This window comes from Canis aureus, chromosome 1 (assembly GCF_053574225.1).
Source record: "Canis aureus isolate CA01 chromosome 1, VMU_Caureus_v.1.0, whole genome shotgun sequence".
Classification (NCBI taxonomy): Eukaryota; Metazoa; Chordata; class Mammalia; order Carnivora; family Canidae; genus Canis; species Canis aureus.
Window position 1 is genome coordinate 70125396 of NC_135611.1, and position 22265 is coordinate 70147660.

Below are 22265 nucleotides of genomic sequence, written 5' to 3' on the forward strand. Positions count from 1 at the left end.
TCCAGGTCAGCTCTGTTGTCCTCAGAATCGTCTCTCAGGCTAGAACCTCAGGACACACGCCCCCACCCGGAGTCCACACATGCTCCCAGGTGGGGGACTCCAGCACCTGCCCCCCCCACCCCCGTGTGATTCTTGCCCTCCCCTAAAGGACAGAAAGGTCTCCCTCCCCAGGGGAAGGCGTGCACCCTCGGCTCTGAGCCCGTTTGCTGTAGAAAGTCAATAAAGTGTTGTGGTGCGAAAATGCACAGCCAGCCCATTTCTGTGTCTCCCAGAACTCTGTGCATGGGGCATGGAGAGACCTCCAGAGAGGAGGAAGGGGCACCACCCAGGCCCCAACCAGCCCCTGCAGGGGCACCGCCAGGCACACACAGCTGACGTCCCCACGTGCCTTCCAGGGGCAGCCAGACGCCAAGGTCAGGACCCCACAGACTTTACTGGGACTCAGCCTGTGCCCCGTGGGCCAGGAGGGTCTGGGACAGAGTGACAGCCAGGGAGCCTCAGGTCACCAGGGTCTGTGCAAAGCGACCTGGGAGGTCTGTGCTCCCTCTGTCCAGGGGGCCTGGGCTTGGTTCTGGGGCACTTTCTCCCCTCCCCACATCCCCGTGCCTGTGTGCCTGGGGCACAGAGGGCCTGCGGGGCGGTCAGCGTGACCCTGGAAGGGATGTCAGGGCAGCAGGCCCTTGTCTTGTGCCCAAGATTGCAAATCCAAGAAACCACCAAGGAGCCAACACCGATGCAAACACACGAGAGTTTATTTACAAGCTCGAGCTTGGGTCCAAGTATACTTGACACTGCGGAGCAGGGACTTGGACCCCGAGACTAAGAGGCGTAGCAGCTTTATAGGGGCCAGTGGCCCATAGAATACACAGAAAGTTGCACAGTCATGTCTGTCCACACGCAGGTGGCCGATTGAATTACATCTTACCCTATAGTATCCATTTGAGCTGGCCTATTACTTTGGTCAGAATTGGCACGCAGTTTTGGTGGGCACAAAGCAGGGTTACATTGTTATGAGCCGATTTCCGATTGGGGTGTGCCCAGCGGCTTGACTAGGGTGGGGCAGTGCCTTAAACAATAAGCAGGTCATGTGGGGGTCATAGGGGAGGTGGCGGGTGTAGCACAAAATGGAATCAGTCCTGCTCTGCTTGTGCAGGGGTAGGGGATTTTTGTTAAATTTCCTGGGTCCCACCTTCCCCCCTTTTTCAGGGGATCCTATACAGGATCCAATCAAGGGTTCAGGTTGCTCTTAGAGTGAGCCAGGTGGAATGATTAAACCAGGATTTTAACCAACCTTGTTGCTGTTCTCGCTCCCATTTATATTCCAGCGAAGAAGCAACATTCTACGTTTAAGGCAGCACATAACCCCGCCCCCCCACACCCTTTGTTGTAAGAAGACTAAGTCTAATCCCCTTCTATTTTGAAGGACAACCTCAGACTAGGGAGTCTTGGAGGTGCGAAATTAGTGAGAACGGCGCAGTCTTAGCTTTAGGGGATTGTCCTTGTCCGGTTGGCTTTTCCATTCTGGAACAAAGTTCTTGAGAATGGTGTGTGAGTCAGCTGGCCGGACATGGGTGTAGTGGACCCAGGGAGTAATCCCGTCGACCTTGAGAGCGGTGGGAGTGGTCAGAATCACGGTGTGAGGTCCCTTCCAGCGAGGTTGAAGTGTCCGGTGTTGGTATCTTCACACGTACACCCAGTCACCTGGCCGATATCGATGGGGATCCGGGGGTGGCCCAGTCTCATAGAGGGCCCTCAGCTTAGGCCACACCTGTTCATGGGTTCATGACATTTAGAGGGAGAAAAGAAGTTGGTGATCATCAAATTCAGCAAGCACCTCAGGTTTTAAATTGGGAATAACAGGTGAAGGAAGATCGAACATGATCTCGTAGGGAGTCAGTCCCATCTTATATGGGGAGTTCCTCACCCTATATAGGGCGAAGGGGAGGAGAGTCACCCAGTCCCTGCCAGTCTCCAGGGCTAATTTAGTTAAGGTCTCTTTTAATGTTCTGTTCATCCTCTCTACCTGTCCTGAGCTCTGGGGCCTATATGCACAATCTAATTTCCAATCTGCCCCAAGTACGAGTGCCACTCCCTGTGTTACCTTAGAGAAGAATCCTGGGCCATTGTCTGACCCAATCTTAACAGGAAAACCATACCTCGGTGAGATATCTTCCAGCAGTTTCTTGGTCACGGTCTGTGCCGTTTCATGTTTGGTGGGAAATGCCTCTGTCCATCCTGAAAAAGTATCTACAAACACTAATAAATACCTGTATCCGTATTTTCCAGGTTTTACTTCAGTGAAGTCCACTTCCCAGTAGGCTCCTGGGCGGTTCCCCCAGAGCCGGGTGTCCAGGTTAGATCCATGGGCGGTGGCATTAGTTAACTGGCATGAGTGGCAGCTTGCCACAATCTGCTCGATCTTTGCTCGAGAGTCTTTAATAGTGATCTTTGCATGTCGTATGAGGTCTTCCATCTTCCTTGTTCCCATGTGAGTACTCCGATGCATTTTGGATAGGACTCGCCGTCCCAGTTCCTCTGGCAAGATGATGCTGGAGTCTGCGGCCCTCCACCAGCCACACAATCACTGGGTCATAGGCAAGTGTTTGATCCAGTGTAAGTCAGCATCACTATAGTTGGGGGTGTCCGGCAGGGTCCGTTCCCCCGGATCGGGTAGCGTGGTTGCTAAGACCTGGGTCACCAAAAGGGCTGCCTCCTTTGCTTTTAAATCAGCTAGCCGGTTTCCCCTGGCTACTGGCGTGTCTGCCTTTTGGTGCCCCGGACAGTGGATGATGGCTAGGGCCTTGGGCAGCCAGAGGGCCCTCAGGGGTTCAAGAATCTCCGTTTTGTTTTTAACAGTCTTTCCCTCTGCTGTCAGAAGCTCTCTCTCTTTCTGTAAAGGGCTCCGTGGATGTGAGCGGTGGCGAAGGCGTACCTGCTGTCGGTGTAGATGTTTATTCGTTTACCTTCCCCCATGGTCAGCTCCTTGGCCAGTGGGATCAGTTCTGCCCATTGAGCCAACATTCAGGCTGTCAATGGCTCCACCCAGATGGTCTCTGTCTCCGTGGTTACGGCTGCCCCCACATATCAGACTCCTTCTTGGACAAAACGCTGCCGTCCATGTACCAGGTGGCATCGGCATTCGGCAGTGGCTGGTCCTGGAGATCAGCTCTGGTTCCGTACACCTGTGCCAAAATTTCTTGACAGTCATGCAGAGGGGGGTCCCAGTCTGGGTTAAGGAGTAGCATTGCCGGATTCAGGGTTGTCGGTGGCTTAAATAAAATTCTGGTGGGGTTTAGCAGTAGGCTCTGATAATGGGTCAGATGGGCATTGCTGATCCAGCTGTCTGGGGGCTGTTTGAGTACCCCTTTAGCGTGTGGGGTGGTAACATGCAGTTCTTCCAGGCTTTTTCTATTATAGACTCGTTCTGCTATTATTACTAAGTCCTGCAAGCTCTTCTCTCCCAGTCTCTCTTTGCAATTTCTTTTTAATGTTCGGAGCAGCCTGGTTAACAAAAGCCATGATAATTGCAGCCTTTGTTTCCAGGGCTTCTGGGTTCATAGGGGTGTACTGCCTAAAAGCCTCTATGACTCTCTTTAAGAAGGCTGCTGGACTCTCATCCTTACCCTGTCTCACATCATAGACCTTGGCCAGATTGGTAGTCTTGCACGCGGCAGCCTGGAGACCTGCCGTTAGAGTCTGGCGGTGGACCCAGAGTCTCTCCTTACCTTCAGGCGAGTTGTGCGCTTTGGGGAGTAAAAAGGGTTTTAGCCAAGGAGGGGAATTCTCGATCATGTCCTGCCAGGCCAGGATGTTGGGCATCTGGTCAGGGTGGCCATCTGGTTTGTCCCTGAAGTTCACGGCCTTAACCTGTAAGATAATAGGTAGGTGAAAAGTTCCTTCTCGGGGCCATCCCACGTCAAAGGTTGGCCATTCTGATATGCAATAAATTTGGAATCTCTCTCTCCATATGTCTATGCTCAGAATACGAGCTCTTTCCCTAACATCCGAGAAGTGGGAGAGCATTAGAGACAAGGGTATGGTTTGCATCTGCCCCATTATGTCCCCAGTCCACACCAAGGCACAGACAGTTATGACAGTTAACAAATAACACACACAGTTAACAAGAACATAGTAACACAGACCAGCACACAAACAAGTAACACAGACCAGCGCACAAACAGGTAACAAGAACACAGTAACAGACAAACGTTCTAGTGCGGCCGCGGAGACAAGACAGAAAGTAATCCGAAGGGCTGGCAGCCAGCCCTCCTTGCAGACGAGGACCCCCGTCCTCCTTACAGATGAGGACCCCCGTCCTCCTTACAGACGAGGACCCCCGTCCTCCTTACAGATGAGGACCCCTGTCCTCCATACAGATGAGGACCTCATCCTCCTTACAGATGAGGACCTCCGTCCTCCAGGCAGGGGCAAGGGACGACTCCTCAAGACCCCCGGTCGACGGCCCGCCAGCGCGTCCACCTAAGCCAATGCCGACCTAATACAGATTGGAATTCCTACAGGTTAGAGCTCTCAGAGAATATGCGCGCAAAAGGTGGAAAAAGTTGAGTGCACTCACCACGCGTGAAACCCTCCGGATAGGGTCCTGGAGGTCTCTCAGATCCCGGACGAACCCCAAATGTTGTGCCCAAGATTGCGAATCCGAGAAACCACCGAGGAGCCGACACCAATGCAAACACATGAGGGTTTATTTACAAGCTCGAGCTTGGGTCCAAGTATACTCGACACTGCGGAGCAGGGACTTGGACCCTGAAACTAAGAGGCGTAGCAGCTTTATAAGGGCCAATGGCCCATGGGATACACAGAAAGTTGCACAATCATGTCGGTCCACACGCAGGTGGCCGATTGAATTACATCTTACCCTATAGTATCCATTTGAGCTGGCCTATTACTTTGGTCAGAATTGGCACGCAGTTTTGGTGGGCACAAAGCAGGATTACATTGTTATGAGCCGATTTCCGATTAGGGTGTGCCCAGCGGCTTGACTAGGGTGGGGAAGTGCCTTAAGCAATAAGCAGGTTATGTAGGGGTCATACAGGAGGTGGCAGGTGTAGCACAAAATGGAATCAGTCCTGCTCTGCTTGTCCAGGAGTAGAGGATTTTTGTTAAATTTCCTGGGTCCCGGGATCCCTGGGTGGCACAGCGGTTTAGTGCCTGCCTTTGGCCAGGGACCCGATCCTGGAGACCTGGGATATAATCTCACGTCAGGCTCCCGGTGCATGGAGCCTGCGTCTCCCTCTGCCTATGTCTCTGCTTCTCTCTCTCTCTCTCTCTCTCTCTGTGTGACTATCATAAATAAATTAAAAAATTTCCTGGGTCCCACACTGCATGTACACTTCGCTTCTAACAGGCCTAGGTTTGTTGCGTGACAGAAGTGGTGTGAGAGGTAATTGGAAGGTGCAGGCCAGGAGACAAGTGTCTTGAAGCTCAATCCAGCGACTTCCAAGGAATTCCTCTCATACATTGGCGCTACATACTAACTTCCATACAAGAGAAGATAGTTGAATGCAGTGTCCAGGGGAACTTGATTCTGAGAGGTGACCCCACACGCAGTCCCTCACAGTTCCACACTGCCTGCAGATGGAGTTTCGAACATCCTCACTAGAGATGTTTGCCAGAAGCTCACGGGACGCAGGGGGCAAGTGGCAGGCTTCAATGCTTGTGTCTCCAGGCAGTAGAGCGGTATTCATTGAACCTCCTGACTTACAGCTTCGAGGCATGCTTCCTTTTGAGAGCTGACCTCAGGGCAGGACCCTCCCGCATCCTGCCTGCCTGTTGACTTAGCGGCTAACATCCTTATGTTAGGTGCTGGGAGAGGTTGTGAGAAAAGCATGTGGAAGCATCAGGCCTGTACTCACATGTATCTGAGTTGAATACAGCGATTTCCAACGGCCTTCTTCATTAGAGTGTAGCTAGGTTCTAACTCCCATGTATGAGTGGGTAGCAGACAACTGCCTCCCGGGCATACACACTACTGAGAGATGAACTTATGGCCTGTACGTCCCACATCCTGCCTGCAGGTACACTTCGCTCCTAACAGGCCGAGGCTCGATATGTGGCAGAAGTGTTTTGAGAGGTAAGTGGAAGGTGCCGGCCCACAAGACTAGTGTCTCCAAGCTGAATTCAGTGATTTCTGAGTAATTCCTGTCTTAGACTGGTGCTACATACTACATTCCATACGTGAGAAACTAGCTGAACACAGTGTCCAAAGGGAACTTGGTTCTGAGAGTTGAGCTCACCCCCAGTCCCTCACAGTTCCACATGGCCTGCAGATGGAATTTCGAACATCCTCACTCGACATGTTTGTCAGAAGCTCATGGGACACAGGGGGCAAGTGGCAGGCTTCAATGGTTGTGTCTCCAGGTGCAGTAGAGTGGTATTCATGGAACCTCCTGACTTACAATGCTGCTACGATCTCATGGCCATAAGAACGCAGCTAGTTGAAAGCTGGCTTCTAGGCATGCTTCTGTGTGAGAGCTGAGCTCAGGGCAGGACCCTCCCGCTTCCTGACTGCCTGTAGACATAGCTCCTATCATCCTTAAGTTAGGTGCTGGAAGAGGTTGTGTGAAAAGCATGTAGAACTTTCAGGCCTGTACTCACCTGTATCTGAATTCAATACAGCAATTTCCAACAGCCTTGTTCAATTAAAGTATAGCTAGGTTCTAACTCCCATAAATGAGTGGCTAGGAGACATCTGCCTGCAAAGCATACACACTTGTGAGAGTTGAGCTAATGGCCTGTACCTCCCACATCCTGACTGGCTGTACGGTTCGCTTCCACAGGATTTCGTTCTATGAGGGACAGTAGTGGAGTGAGAACCAAGTATGTGCATTGTCAATTTCGCGCCTAGTGGACAGCTGACACCAAGGCATGCACACCCCTTTGGATTGAGCTTATGGCTTGTACCTCCCACATGCTGACCACCTGTATGCTTTGCTTCCAAAGGATTTCTTTCGATCAGCACACAAGTTTTGTGAGAGGCAAGTGTCTCTTAGCTCAATCCAGTGACTTCTGAGGAATTCCTCCCTCAGATGGGAGCTCATACTAACTTAAACCTGAGTACCTAGTTGAAAGCTGTCTCTCTGGGGAACTTCCTTCTGCGAGATGAGCTGACACGCGGTTCCACACTACCTCCAGATGGACTTACGAACATCCTCACTAGACATGTTTGTCAGAAGCTCATGGGACACAAGGGGCAAGCTACAGGCTTCAATGGTTGTGTCTCCAGGTCCAGTAGAGCGGTATTCATGGAACCTCCAGACTTACAATGCTGCTACTATCTCACAGCCATAGGAACGCAGCAGGTAGAAAGCTGGCTTTGAGGCATGCTTCCTTTTGAGAGCTGAGCTCAGGACAGGACCTTCCCGCATTCTGCCTGCCTGTAGACGTAGCTGCTAATATCCTTATGTTAGGTGCTGGGAGAGGTTGTGTGAAAAGCATGTGGAAGTGACATGTCTGTACTCACGTATATCTGAGTTGAATACAGCGATTGCCAATGTCCTTGTTAGAATGTAGAATGTAGCTCTGTTCTAGCTCCCATCAATAAGTGTCTAGCAGACATCTTCCTGCAAAGCATACACACTTCTGAGAGTTGAACTTATGCCCTGTACCTCCCAATGCTGACTGCAGGTACACATCGCTCCTAACAGGCCTAGGTTAGATGCGTGACAAAAGTGGTGTGAGAGGTAAGTGGAAGGTGCCGGTCCACAAGACTAGTGTCTCCAAGCCCAATCCAGAGATATGTGAGGATCTGCTCTCTTAGATTGGTGCTACATACAGAGTTCCATACATGAGAACCTAGCTGAACCCAGTGTTCGAAGGGAACTTGCTTCTGAGAGCTGAGCTCCCACCCAGTCCCTCACAGCTCCACACTGCCTACAGATTGAGTTTCGAACATCCTCACCAGAGATGACTGTCAGAAGCTCGTGGGACACAAATGGACAAATGCAGGCTTGGAAGGTGTCTCCGGGTGCAGTAGAGTGGTATTCATGGAACCTCCTGACTTACAGCTTCGAGGCATGCTTCCTTTTGAGCTGAGCTCAGGGCAGGACCCTCCCGCATCCTGCCTGCCTGTAGACATAGTTGCTAACATCCTTATGTTAGGTGCCGGGAGAGGTTGTGAGAAAAGCATGTGGAAGCATCAGGCCTGTACTCACATGTATCTGAGTTGAATACAGCGATTTCCAACGGCCTTCTTCAATTAGAGTGTAGCTAGGTTCTAACTCCCATGTATGACTGAGTAGCAGACATCTGCCTCCCAGGCATATACATTTCTGAGAGTTGAGCTTATGGCCTGTATTTCCCACATCCTGCCTGCAGGTACACTTCGCTCCTAACAGGCCTAGGCTCGATGCGTGACAGAAGTGGTGTGAGAGGTAAGTTTAAGGTACAGGCCCACAAGACTTGTGTCTCAAAGCCCAATCCAGAGATATGTGAGGATCTGCTCTCTTAGATTGGTGCTACATACTAAGTTCCATACATGAGAAGCTAGTTGAACACAGCGTCCAAAGGGAACTTGCTTCTGAGAGTTGAGCAGACATGCTGTCCCTCACAGTTCCACAGGGCCTGCAGATGGATTTTCGAACATCCTCACTCGACATGTTTGTCAGAAGCTCATGGGAAGCAAGGGGCAAGCTGCAGGTTTCAATGGTTGTTTCTCCAGATGCAGCAGAGCTCTATTCATGCAACGTCTGACTTACAATGCTGCTACGTTCTCATGGCCATAGGAACGCAGCCAGTAGAAAGCTGGCTTTGAGGCATGCTTCCTTTTGAGAGCTGAGCTCAGGGCAGGACCCTCCCGCATCCTGCCTGCCTGTAGACGTAGCTGCTAACATCCTTGTTTTAGGTGCCAGGAGAGGTTGTGAGAAAAGCATGTGGAAGCGTTAGGCCTGTACTCACGGTATCTGAGTTTAATACAGCAATTTCCAACGGCTTTCTTCATTAGAGTGTAGCTAGGTTCTAACTCCCATGTATGAGTGGGTAGCAGACATCTGCCTCCCAGGCTTACAGACTTCTGAGAGTTGAGCTTATGGCCTGTATCTCCCACATCCTTCCTGCAGGTACACTTCTCTCCTAACAGGCCTAGGCTCTATGCATGACAGAAGTGTTGTGAGAGGTAAGTGGAAGGTGCTGGCCCACAAGACTAGTGTCTCCAAGCTCAATCCAGAGATTCCCGAGTAATTCCTCTGTTAGACAGGTGCTACATACTAAGTTCCATATGTGAGAAGCTAGCTGAACACCATGTCCAAAGGGAACTTGCTTCTGAGAGTTGAGCTCACACCCAGTCTCTCACAGTTCCACATGGCCTGCAGATGGAATTTCGAACATCCTCACTCGACATGTTGGCCAGAAGCTCATGGGACGCAGGGGACAATTGGCAGGCTTCAATGGTTGTGTCTCCAGGTGCAGTAGAGCGGTATTCATTGAACCTCCTGACTTACAGCTTCGAGGCATGCTTCCTTTTGAGAGCTGACCTCAGGGCAGGACCCTCCCACATCCTGCCTGCCTGTAGACGTAGCTGCTAACATCCTTATGTTAGGTGCTGGGAGAGGTTGTGAGAAAAGCATGTGGAAGCGTTAGGCCTGTACCTACGGTATCTGAGTTTAATACAGCAATTTCCAACGGCTTTCTTCATTAGAGTGTAGCTAGGTTCTAGCTCCCATGTATGAGTAGGTAGCAGACATCTACCTCCCAGGCATACGCACTTCTGAAAGTTGAGCTTATGACCTGTACATCCCACATACTGCCTGCAGGTACACTTCACTCCTAAAAGGCCTAGGCTCGATGCGTGACAGAAGTGGTGTGAGAGGTAAGTGGAAGGTGCTGGCCCACAAGACTAGTGTCTCCAAGCCCAATCCAGAGATATGTGAGGATCTGCTCTCTTAGATTGGTGCTACATACTAAGTTCCATACATGAGAAGCTGGTGAACACAGTGTCCAAAGGGTACTTGCTTCTGAGAGTTGAGGTCACCCCCAGTCCCTCACAGTTCCACACAGCCTGCAGATGGAATTTCAAACATCCTCACTCGACATGTTTGTCAGAAGCTCATGGGAACGCAAGGGGCAAGCTGCAGGCTTCAATGGTTGTTTCTCCAGGTGCAGTAGAGTGGTATTCATGGAACGTCCTGACTTAAAATGCTGCTACGTTCTCATGGCCATAGGAACGCAGCCAGTAGAAAGCTGGCTTCGAGGCATGCTTCCTTTTGAGAGCTGAGCTCAGGGCGGGACTCTCCTGCATCCTGCCTGCCTGTAGACGTAGCTGCTAACATCCATATGTTAGGTGCTGGTAGAGGTTGTGAGAAAAGCATGTGAAAGCATTAGGCCTGTACTCACGGTATCTGAGTTCAATACAGCGATTTCCAACGGCCTTCTTTAATTAGAGTGTAGCTAGGTTACATACATACATACTCCCATGTATGAGTGGATAGCAGACAACTGCCTCCCAGACATACAGACTTCTGCGTGTTGCGCTTATGGCCTGTGTCTCCCACATCCTTCCTGCAGGTACACTTCTCTCCTAACAGGCCTAGGCTCGATGCGTGACAGAAGTGTTGTGAGAGGTAAGTGGAAGGTGCTGGCCCACAAGACTAGTGTCTCCAAGCCCAATCCAGCAATTTCCGAGGAATTCCTGACCTAGATTACTGTACAAACTAAGTTTCATAGAGAGAAGCTAGCTGAACCTAGTGTTCGAATGGAACTTGCTTCTGAGAGCTGATCTCACACCCAGTTCATCACAGCTCCACACTGCCTACAGATTGAATTTCGAACATCCTCACCAGAGATGACTGTCAGAGGCTCATGGGACGCAAATGGCTAGAAGGTGTCTCTGGGTGCAGTAGAGTGGTAGTCATGGAACCTCCTGACTTAGAATACTGCTGCGTTCTCACTGCCATAAGAATGCAGCTAGTTCAAAGCTGGCTTCTAGGCATGCTTCCTTGTGAGAGCTGAGCTCAGGGCAAGACCCTCCCGCATCCTGACTGCCTGTAGACATAGCTCCTATCATCCTGATGTTAGGTGCTGGAAGAGGTTGTGTGCAAAGCATGTGGAAGTGTCAGGCCTGTACTCACGCGTCCCTGAGTTCAATACAGCGATTTCCAATGGCCTTCTTCAATTAGAGTGTAGCTAGGTTCTAACTTCCATACATGAGTGGCTAGCAGACATCTGCCTGCAAAGCATACTCACTTCTGAGAGTTGAGCTAATGGCCTGTACCTCCCACATCCTGACTGGCTGTACGGTTTGCTTCCACAGGATTTCGTTCTATGTGGGACAGTAGCAGAGTGAGAACCAAGTGTCTGCATTGTCAATTTCGTGCCTAGTGGACAGCTGACACCAAGGCATGCACACTCCTTTGGATTGAGCTTATGGCTTGTACCTCCCACATGCTGACCGCCTGTATGCTTCGCTTCCAAAGGATTTCGTTCAATACGGCACACAAGTTTTGTGAGAGGCAAGTGTCTCTTAGCTCAATCCACCGACTTCTGAGGAATTCCTCCCTTAGATGGGAGCTACATACTAACTTCCAAACCTGAGTACCTAGTTGAAAGCTGTCTCTCGGGATCCCTGGGTGGCGCAGCGGTTTACACCTGTCTTTGACCAGGGGCACGATCCTGGAGACTCGGGATCGAATCCCAGGTCGGGCTCCCTGCGTGGAGCCTGCTTCTCTCTCTGCTGTGTCTCTGCCCTCTCTCTCTGTGACTATCATGAATAAATAAATAAAATCTTAAAAAAAAAAAGAAAAAAGAAAGCTAACTCTCTGGGGAACTTCCTTCTGCAAGATGAGCTGACACGCGGTCCTTCCCAGTTCCACACTGCCTCCAGATGGACTTACTTACGAACATCCTCACTAGACATGTTTGTCAGAAGCTCATGGGAGGCAAAGGGCAAGCTGCAGGCTTCAATGGTTGTGTCTCCAGGTGCAGTAGAGCGGTATTCATTGAACCTCCAGACTTACAATGCTGCTACGTTCTCACGGCCATAGGAACGCAGCCAGTAGAAAGCTGGCTTTGAGGCATGCTTCCTTTTGAGAGCTGAGCTCAGCGCAGGACTCTCCCGCATCCTGCCTGCCTGTCTACGTAGCTGCTAACATCCATATGTTAGGTGCTGGTAGAGGTTGTGAGAAAAGCATGTGAAAGCATTAGGCCTGTACTCACGGTATCTGAGTTCAATACAGCGATTTCCAACGGCTTTCTTTAATTAGAGTGTAGCTAGGTTCTAACTCCCATGTATGAGAGGGTAGCAGAAATCTGCCTCCCAGGCTTACAGACTTCTGAGAGTTGAGCTTATGGCCTGTATCTCCCACATGCTGACTGCAGGTGCACTTCGCTCCTAACAGGCCTAGGCTCGATGCGTGACAGAAGTGTTGTGAGAGGTAAGTGGAAGGTGCCGGCCCACAAGACTAGTGTCTCCAAGCTCAATCCAGAGATATCTGAGGATCTGCTCTCTTAGACTGGTGCTGCATACTAAGTTCCATATGTGAGAAGCTAGGTGAACGCCGTGTCCAAAGGCAACTTACTTCTTTTTTTTTTTAAATTTTTATTTATTTATGATAGTCACACAGAGAGAGAGAGAGGCAGAGACATAGGCAGAGGGAGAAGCAGGCTTCATGCACTAGGAGCCTGCCGTGGGATTTGATCCCAGGTCTCCAGGATCGCGCCTTGGGCCAAAGGCAGGCGCCAAACTGCTGCGCCACCCATGGATCCCAAGGCAACTTACTTCTGAGAGTTGAGCTCACACCCAGTCCCTCACAGTACCACACTGCCTGCAGAATGAGTTTCGAATATCTTCACCACAGACATTTGTTAGAAGATTGTGAGATGCAAGTGGAAAAATACAGGCTTGGAAGGTATCTCCAGGTGCAATAGAGTAGTATTCATGGAACCCCCTGAGTTAGAATACTGCTATGATCTCACTGCCATAAGAACGCAGCTAGTTGAAACCTGGCTTCTAGACATGCTTCCTTGTGAGAGCTGAGCTCAGGGCAGGACCCTCCCGCATCCTGACTGCCTGTAGTCATAGGTCCTAACATCCTTATGTTAGGTGCGGGAAGAGGTTGTGTGAAAAGCATGTGGAAGTGACAGGCCTGTACTCATGTGTATCTGAGTTGAATACAGCGATTGCCAACGTCCTTGTTCAATTAGAGTGTAGTTCAGTTCTAACTCCCATCAATAAGTGTCTAGCAGATTTCTGCCTGCAAAGCATACACACTTCTGAGAGTAGAACTGATGGCCTGTTCCTCTCACATGCTGACTGCAGGTACATTTCGCTCCTAACAGGCCTAGGTTCGATGCATCTAACGCTGGATGTCGCAAGTGAGATCCACAGGCAGTCAGGATGCGGGAAGCTCCGGCAATTAGCACAACTCTCAGGAGACAGTATGTCTCAAAGCCGGGTTTCCAGTAGCTTCATTATAATTGCAGTGAGAACTTAGCCATTTCTCAGTGAGGGGCTTCCATTAAACTGCTCTACCATACGAAGAGACACACACCTTCCAGGCTTCCAACCTTCTTGCTTAGTTTCACCAAACCTCTGACAATCCTCATAGAACAGATGTTACATATTCCAAAAGGCAGGGTGACTGGGCCAGGGACGGCACTTGTGTTCAACTCCCTGATGTCAGTAAGTCTCGTAGCCAACTCAAAGCATTCTTGATCCTAGGGGACTTACAAGCAAACACCAGTTGACGGTGAGATGTTTCCATTGCAAATGGAGCATTAGACTCCGAGACACCAGCCCTCCATGCCTACACTCTGCCACTTGCTTCACAGGCTGCTTATGACCAGCATCTAAAATGAAGGAAGGTATTAGAAACTATATCCACAGGTAGTGTGGATCTGCATAGGACAGCACGTGTGCTCAGCTCGCAGAAGTGAGTATGCCTTCAAGACAGTTTTCACGGAGCTGCTCAGTTTGGCAGTTAGAATCTAGGTCCACTCTGAGTGACGATGTTCCTAGGAAATCGCTCAATGCAACATGGGCTCACCAGACATCTGGGCTTACGAGGTTCACTTGCCCCGAAACACAACTGCAGTCAGGCATCGAACATAAGGATGTTGGGAGCTGAGTGTACAGGCAACCAGCCGCGTGGGATTTATAGGTCAGGAGCTCAACTCTCCGAAGGTATTATGCGTCGAATCTCACAGCTTCACTTGCTCCAATGGGTGTTAGTAGCCATCGTCCTTGTGAGGTAGGATTTCCTAAGGCAAAAGCTGTCTTGTACTTGGAGACACAAGCCTCTCATGCCTGCAGCTTGATATTTGTCTCTCATACCCTTCCTTCTGTCAGGCATGTAACTGAGGATGTTTGAAATGGAATCCGCGGGCAGTGTGGCAGTGGGAGCGACATCACATAGTCTCAACACGCAGAGGTAAATATGCCTTCAAGCCACATTTCAGCTAGCTTCCCCTGTATGCCTGTTAGAACCAAGATCCACTCAAATTCAGCATATTACTAGGAAATCCCACACACCGGGCCTCTGGTTCTGCAACGTTCACAGGCTTTTTACTTCTGCCAGCATCTAACGCTGGATGTCGCGAGTGAGATCCACAGGCAGTCAGGATGCGGGAAGCTCCGGCAAATAACGCAACTCTCAGAAGACAGTATGTCTCAAAGCCAGGTTTCCAGTAGTTTCGTTCTTATTGCCAGTAGAATTTAGCACTTTCTCCGTGAGGGTCTTCCATTAAACTGTTCTACCGTACGAAGAGACACACACCTTCCAGGCTTCCAACCTTCTTGCTTAGTTTCACCAAACCTCTGACAATCCTCATAGAACAGATGTTACATATTCCAAAAGGCAGGGTGACTGGGCCAGGGACGGCACTTGTGTTCAACTCCCTGATGTCACTAAGTCTTGTAGCCAGCTCAAAGCATTCTTGATCCTAGGGGAGTTACAAGCAAACACCAGTTGACGGTGAGATGTTTCCATTGCAAATGGAGCATTAGACTCCGAGACACCAGCCCTCCATGCCTACACTCTGCCACTTGCTTCACAGGCTGCTTATGACCAGCATCTAAAATGAAGGTATTAGAAACTATATCCACATGTAGTGTGGAGCTGCAAGGAGAGCAGGTGTGCTCAGTTCGCAGAAGTGAGTATGCCTTGAAGCCAGTGTTCATGAGGCCACTCATTTACGGCAGTTAGAATCTAGGTCCACTCTGAGTGACGATGTTCCTAGGGAATCGCTCAATGCCACATGGACTCACCAGACATCTGGGCTTACGAGGTTCACTTGCCCTGAAACACAACCGCAATCAGGCATCGAACAGAAAGATGTTAGGGCCTGAGTGTACAGGCAGCCCGGGGGATTTACAGGTCAGGAGCTGAAATCTCCAAAGGAGTATGTGTCGAATCCAACTTACACATACACTCGCTCCAATGTGTATTAGTGGCCCATTTCCTTGTGAGGTAGGATTTCCTAAGGCAAAAGCTGTCTTGTACTCGGAGACACAAGCCTCTCATGCCTGCAGCTTGATATTTGTCTCCATATCCTTCTGTCAGGCATCTAACTGAGGATGTTTGAAATGGAATCCGCAGGCAGGGTGGCAGTGGGAGCGACATCACCTAGGCTCAACTCTTAGATGTAAGTATGCCTTCAAACCAGATTTCAGCTAGCTTCTCCTGTATGCCTATTAGAACCAAGATCCACTCAAATTCAGCATGTTACTAGGAAATCGCTGTATTGAATAGCGCACACCTGGCCTCTGGGTCTGCAACATCCACAGACTTTTTACCCAAATTGTGCCAGCATGTAACAAGGATGTTGCGAGTTAGATCCACAGGCAGTCAGGACTCTCAGAAGTCAGTATGTCTTGAAGCCGGCTTTCCAGTAGCTTTGTTCTTATTCCAGTTAAAACTTAGCACTTTCTCGGTGAGGGGCTTCCATTAAACCGCTCTACTGTATATGGAGACACACACCTTCCAGGGTTCTAACCTTGTTGCTTAGTTTCACAGAGCCTCTGTGCCTGCAGTCAGGCATCGAACATAAGGATGTTGGGACCTGAGAGAACTGGAATCAGCCCGGGGTATTTACAGGTCAGGAGCTCAACTCTCCGAAGGAAGTATGCCTCGAATCCCCCTTACAGCTTCACTTGCTCCAATGGGTGTTAGTGGCTAACTTCCCCGTGAGGTAGGATTTCCCAAGGTAAAATCTGTCTTGAACTTGGAGACACAAGCTTCCCATGCCTGCACCTTGCCATTTGTCTCTCTTACTCTTCTGTCAGGCATCTAATTGAGGATATTTGAAATGAAATCTGCAGGCAATGTGGCAGTGGGAGCGACATCACCTTGGCTCAACTCTCAGAAATAAGTATGTCTTTAAGCCAGATTTCAGCTAGCTTCCCCTCTATGCCTGTTAGAACCAAGATCCACTCAAATTCAGCATGGTACTGGGAAATCACTGTATTGAATCACACATGCCAGGCCTCTGGGCATGCACGGTCCAGAACCTTTTTACCCAATCTGTGCCAGCATCTAACACAGGATGTAGTGAGTGGGTTCCACAGGCAATCAGGATGCGGGAGGGCCCTGCAAACAGTGCAACTCTCAGATGTCAGTATGTCTTGAATCCTGCTTTCCCATAGCTTCGTTCTTATTGCAGTTAGAATTTAGCACCTTTCTCGGTGAGGGGTTTCCAATAAACCAATCTACTGTAATAGGAGACACACACCATCCAAGCTTGCAACCTTGTTGCTTAGTTTCTCACTGCCTCTGACAATCCTCTTAGATAGGATGTTACATAGGATACCAAGAGGCAGTGTGAAATGGGCCAGGGTCGCGCCTGTGTTCAACTGCCTGAAGTCAGTAAGTCTTGTAAGCCAGCTAACATCATACATGCTCCTAGGGGAGTTACAAGCGAACACCGTCTCTCAGTGGGATTTTTCCATTGCAAAAGGTGCATTAGACTCCGAGACACCAGCCCTCCATGCCTGCACTGTGCCACTTGCCTCACTCGCTGCTTTTGACCAACATCTAAAATGAGGGTGTTCTAAACTATATCCACAGGTACTGTGGATCTGCAAAGGACAGCATGTGTCCTCTGCTAGCAGAAGTGAGTATGCCTTGAAGCCTATTTTCATGAGGCCTTTCATTTACAGCAGTTAGAATTTAGGTCCACTCTAAGTGACGACGCTCCTAGGAAATCGCTGTTTGCAACATGGACTCACCAGACATCTGAGCTTACAAGGTTCACTTGCCCCTAAACACAATCTCAGTCAGGCATCGAACATAAGGATGTGGGAGCTGAGAGAATAGGCAATCAGCCTGGGGGATTAACACTTCAGGAGCTCAACTCTGAAGGAAGTAGGCCTCGAATCCCACTTACAGCTTCACTTGCTCCAATGGGTGTTAGTGGCCAGCTTCCTTGCGAGGTAGGATTTCCCAAGGCAAAGGCTGTTTTAAACTCGGAGACACAAGCCTACCATGCCTACAGCTTGCCATTTGTCTCTCATACTCTTCTGTCCGGCATCTAATTGAGGATGTTTGAAATGAAATCTGCAGGCAGTGTGGCAGTGGGTTTGACAGCAGCTAGGCTCAACTCTCAGAAGTAAATATGCCTTCAAGCCGGATTTCAGCTGGCTTCCCGTGTATGGCTGTTAGAACCAAGATCCACTCAAATTGAGCATGTTACTCGGAAATCGCTGTATTGAATCACACACACCGTGCCTCCTCTGGCCCTGCAACGTCCACAAGCTTTTTTTTTTTTTTTTTTTTTTTTACGTCCACAAGCTTTTAAGCAACTGTGCCATCATCTAACACAGGAAGTTGTGAATGAGATCCACAGGCAGTCAGCATGTGGGAGGGTCCTGAAAACAGCACAACTTTCAGATGTCAGTATGTCTTGAAGCCAGCTTTTCTGTAGCTTCGTTCTTATTGCGGTTCAATTTTAGCAACTTTCTCGGTGAGTGGCTTCCATTAAACCGATCTACCACAATAGGAGACACCCAGCATCCAGTCTTGCAACCTGGTTGCTTAGTTTCACAGAGCCTCTGACAATCCTCCAAGGTAGGATGTTATATATGATACCAGCAGGCAGTGTGAAAGGGCCAGGGACGGCACCTGTGTTCAACTCCCTGAAGTCAGTATGTCTTGTAAGCCAGCTAACATCATACATGCTCCTAGGGGAGTTACAAGCAAACACTCTTTTATAGTGGGATTTTCCATTGCAAATGGTGCATTAGACTCCGAGACACCAGCCCTCCATGCCTGCACTGTGCCACTTGCCTCACTCGCTGCTTATGATCAGTATCTAAAATGAGGGTATTCAAAACTATATCCACGGGTAGTGTGGAACTGCGAAGGGCAGCCCGTGTGCTCAGCTTGCAGAACTGTATGTTCCTTGAAGTCAGTTTTCTTGAGGCCTCTCATTTACAGCAGTTAGAATCTAGGTCCACTCTAAGTGACAATGTTCCTAAGAAATCGCTGTAGGCAACATGGACTCACCAGACATCTGGGCATACGAGGTTCACTTGCCCCTAAACACAACTTCAGTCAAGCATCGAACATAAGGATGTTGTGAGCTGAGAGAACAGGCAATCAGCCCGGGGGAGTGACATATCAGGAGCTCAAGTCTCAGAAGGATGTATGCCTCAAATGCCACTTACAGCTTCACTCGCTCCAATGGGTGTTGGTGTCCAACTTCCTTGTGAAGTAGGATTTCCCAAGGCAAAAGCTGTCTTGAACTCGGAGACACAAGCCTCCCATGCCTGCAGCTTGCCATTTGTCTCTCATAGTCTTCTGTCAGGCATCTAATTGAGGATGTTTGAAATGAAATCTGCAGGCAGTGTGGCAGGGGGAGCGACATCACCTAGGCTCAACTCTCAGAGGTAAGTATGCCTTCAAGCCAGATTTCAGCTAGCTTCCCCTGTATGCCTGTTAGAACCAAGATCCACTCAAATTCAGCATGTTACTAGGAAATCGCTGTATTGAATCGCACACACTGGGCCTCTGGGCCTGCAACATCCACAGGCTTTTTTGCAACTTGGGATAGCATCTAACACAGGATGTTGAGAGTGAGATTCACAGGCAGTCATGATGCGGGAGGGTCCTGCAAACAGCACAACTCTCAGAAGTCAGTATGTCTTGAAGCCAGCTTTCCACAAGCTTTGTTCTTATTGCAGTTAGAACTTAGCACTTTTCTTGGTGAGGGGCTTCCATTAAACCTCTTTACCGTTCTAGGAGACACACACTTTCCAGGCTTCCAACCTTGTTGCTTCGTTTTACACAGCCTCTGACAATCGTAGATAGGATGTTATATATGATACCAACAGGCAGTGTGAATGGGCCAGGAATGGCACCTTTGTTCAACTCCCTGAAGTCAGTAAGTCTTGTAGCCAGCTCACAAGCATCCTTGCTCCTATGGAAGTTACAAGCAAACACCCTTTTTTGGTGGGATTTTTCCATTGCAAAAGGTGCATTAGACTCGGAGATACCAGCCCTCCATGCCTGCACTCTGCCACTTGCCTCACACGCTGCTTATGAACAGCATCTAAAATGAGGGTGTTCGAAACTATATCCACAGGTAGTGTGGAACTGCGAAGGGCAGCACGTGTGCTAAACTCGCAGAACCGAGTATGTCTTTAAGCCAGTTTTCATGAGGCCTCTCATTTACGGCAGTTAGAATCTAGGTCCACTCTAGGTGATGATATTCCTAGGAAATCACTGTATGCAACATGGACTCACCAGACATCTGGGCTTATGAGGTTCACTTGCCCCTAAACACAACTTCAGTCGGCATCAAACATAAAGCATGTTGGGAGCTGAGAAAACAGGCAATCAGTCCAGGGGATTTACACAGGAGCTCAACTCTCCGAAGGAAGTATGCCTCGAATCCCACTTACAGCTTCACTCACTCCAATGGGTGTTGGTGTCCAACTTCCTTGTGAGGTCGGAATTCCCAAGGCAAAGCTGTCTTCAATTCGGAGACACAAGCCTCCCATGCCTGCAGCCAGCCATTTGTCTCTCATGCTCTACTGTCAGCCATCTAACTGAGGATATTTGAAGTGAAATCCACAGGCAGTGTGGAGGTGGGAATATCACCTCGGCTCAACTCTCAGAAGTAAGTATGCCTTCAAGCCAGATTTCAGCTAGCTTCCCATGTATGCCTGTTAGAACCAAGATCCACTCAAATTCAGCATGTTACTAGGAAATCGCTGTATTGAATTGGATACACTGGGCATCTGGCCTGCAACTTCCACCTGCTTTTCACCCAACTTGTGCCAGCATCTAACACAGGATGTAGTGAGTGAGTTCCACAGGCAGTCAGGATGTGGGAGGGTCCTGCAAATAGCTCAACTCTCAGAATTCAGTATGTCTTGAAGGCAGCTTTCAACTCGCTTCATTCTATTGGAGTTAGAACTTAGCACCTTTCTCTGTGAGGGGGTTCCATTAAAGCGCTGTAGTTGCCAGGAAACGCAAACTTCTAGGCATTTTACTTGCTGCCCAGATTTCTCGCAGCTTCTGACAATCATCTAAAATAGAATGTAAGAATTTATACAGCTGGCAGTGAAATTACAATGGTCAAAACGTGTGTTCAAGTCTCTGAAGTAAATATATCTTGCAGCCAGCATACAATAGTACTTGCTCCTAGGAGAGTTACAAGCAAACACCATTCTTTTATAGGATTTTCCACTTGAGAAGGTGTATTGTACTCGGAAACACAAGTCTCCAGGCCTGCACTTGACAGTTGCCTCTTAGGCTCTTCTGTCTGGCATCTAATTGAGGATGGTGGAAACTAAATCCCCAGGCAGTGTGGAACTGGGAGCGACAGCACTTAGGCTCAACTCTCAGAAGTAAGTATGCTTTCAAGCCTGATTTCAGCTAGCCTCTCATGTATGCCAGTTAGAACCAAGCTCCATTCAAATTCAGCATGTTACTAAGAAATCGCTCTTTTGAATCAGATACTCCAGGTGTCTGTTCCTGCAATTTCCACATGCTTTTCACACAACTTCTGTCAGCATCAAACATAAGGATGTTGCAACCTAAGTTGACAGGCAGTAAGGATGCGAGAGTGTTCTGCAATAAGCTCAACTCTCAGAAGTAAGTATGTCTTGAAGCCAACTTTCACTTTGCTTCATTCTTATTGGAGTTACAAGTTAGCACCTATCTCAGTGAAGAGGTTCCATTAAAGCGCAGTAGTGTACGGGGAGACCAAAACTTCTAGGCCTGTTACTTGCCTCCCAGCTCTCTCACAGCTTCTGACAATCATCTAATATAGGATTTAAGATTTTACACAGCAGGCAGTGAAATTACAAGGGACAGAATGTGTGTTCAACTCTCTGAAATAAGTATATCTTGCAGCCAGCACACAAGTATACTTGCTCCTACGGGAGTTAGGAAACACCAAGCAAACACCATTCTTTTGTGGAATTTTCCATTTGAAAAGGTGTATTGATCTCGGAGACACAAGCCTTCCAGGCCTGCACTTGACATTTGTCTCTCAGCTCTTCTGTCAGGTATCTAATTGAGGATGGTGGAAACTAAATCCCCAGGCAGTGCGGAACTGGGAGCAACAGCACCTTGGCTCAACTCTCAGAAGTAATATGCCTTCAAACCGGATTTCAGCTAAATTGTTATATATGCGAGTTAGAACCCCGCTCCATTCAAATTCAGCATGTTACAAGGAAATCTCTGTATTGAATCAGTTACTCTAGGTGTCTGGCCCTGCAACTTCCACGTGCACACAACTTCTGCCAGCATCAAACATAAGGATGTTGGAACCTAACTCGACAGGTAGTCAGGATGCGAGAGTGTTCTGCAATAAGCTCAACTCTCAGAAGTTCGTATGTCTTGAAGCTAGTTTTCAACTAGCTTCGTTCTTATTGGAGTTAGAACTTTGCACCTTTCTCGGTGAGGGGGCTTCATTAAACCGCTATACTGTACTAGGAGACACAAACCTTCCAGGCCTGCAACCTTGTTGCTCAGGTTCTCGCAGCCTCTGACAATCATCTTAGATAGGATGTCATAAATATTATCAACAAGCAGTGTGATAGGGCCAGGTACAGCATCTCTGTTCAACTCTCTGAAGTAAGTTTGTCTTGTAGCCGGCTTACAAGTATACTTGCTCCTATGGGAGTTACAAGAAAACACCATTCTACTGTAGGATTTTCCATTGTGAAAGGTGTATTGAACTCAGAGACATATGCCCTCCATGGCTGCAGTTTGCTAGTTTCCTCACATGCAGCTTTTCACCAGCATATAAATTGAGGTGGTTAGAAACTATATCCGCAGGTAGTGTGTAACTGCAAGGAACAGCAC

The 22265-nt window shown here is 49.0% G+C and overlaps 1 long non-coding RNA gene across 1 annotated transcript; it reads right to left on the reverse strand.

Moving 5' to 3' along the window:
• Positions 1 to 734: 734 nt before the first annotated feature.
• Positions 735 to 3953, reverse strand: LOC144287140 (uncharacterized). The gene is made up of 2 exons (XR_013355045.1): positions 2268 to 3953; positions 735 to 1768 (listed from the first exon to the last, which is right to left on the reverse strand). It is a non-coding gene; the product is annotated as an uncharacterized LOC144287140 (long non-coding RNA).
• Positions 3954 to 22265: the final 18312 nt, after the last annotated feature.